Source organism: Pteropus vampyrus, unplaced genomic scaffold (assembly GCF_000151845.1).
Source record: "Pteropus vampyrus isolate Shadow unplaced genomic scaffold, Pvam_2.0 Scaffold63, whole genome shotgun sequence".
Lineage (NCBI taxonomy): Eukaryota > Metazoa > Chordata > Mammalia > Chiroptera > Pteropodidae > Pteropus > Pteropus vampyrus.
Genome location: NW_011888844.1, coordinates 2,970,542 through 2,971,452, shown reverse-complemented (window position 1 = coordinate 2,971,452; position 911 = coordinate 2,970,542). Strand labels below are relative to the sequence as shown.

Here is a 911-nt window from a genome sequence, read left to right as displayed (position 1 = left end):
TGGTTTACCTCATAGATTGCAAGGACCTGGTCAGCTTACAATCCCTTATTTTTCTTTTCTTTCTTTCTTCCTTTGCTCGCTCTCTCTCTCTCTCTCTCTCTCTCTCTCTCTTTCTTCCTTTCTTCCTTTTTTCCTTTCTTCCTTTCTTCCTTTTTCTTTCTTTCTTTTTCTTTCTCTTTCTTTCTTTCTTTCTTTCTTTCTTTCTTTTTCTTTCTTATTTTTACGCCTACAGCCTACAGCACCTGGTCTTCCTAGGTGGTCTCCCATCCAAGTACTAACCAGGCCCGACCCTACTTAGCTTCTGAGATCAGACGGGATCAGGCTTGTTCAGAGTGGCATGGCCATGGACAGGGATTTTGGACTTTAATAAACAGAAGTAAACAGATAAAGGGTGTAATAAGATGATCCTAATGATCTCGAAGCAGATAATGGTTGTGAGCCTGAGAGTGTTGGGGATGAAAGAGGGAGAGGTGGGGATTCTCTAAGTACAGAGAAATATGAGGCCAGTTCTTAATTCACGTAATGAAAAGATGGAAAGCAGAGAAGTGGGGGTGGCTCTCTCCTAACTCCTGGAGAACAAAGAGTTCTGGGGTTCCCTTTTGATTCTTATGTATCATAGTGTTGAATGCCAGAGATGCCTTTTGACTACTACCAAAGGTGAACATTTCAGAAAAAGAGATATCTCCTGTATATGCTCTTTACACTTCAGCCATACTTGAATTACTTGCAGTTCCCTCAATCCAGTATACTGTCTCAGATTTCTCTACCTCCTAGTCTCTCTCCCTTGTATAACCCCTATATCTATTCCCCATCTATCTGGAGTGTACCTACTCATTCTTCAAGACTCAACCTAGGTATCTCTTTCAGTATAAATTATTCCTCCTCCCCTACATCCAAGGCAGATTTAGATA

The 911-nt window shown here is 41.2% G+C and overlaps 1 non-coding gene across 1 annotated transcript; it reads right to left on the bottom strand.

The window, feature by feature from the left end:
* Nucleotides 1–230: 230 nt before the first annotated feature.
* Nucleotides 231–349, bottom strand: LOC111740453. The gene has a single exon (XR_002780620.1). It is a non-coding gene; the product is annotated as a 5S ribosomal RNA (ribosomal RNA).
* Nucleotides 350–911: the final 562 nt, after the last annotated feature.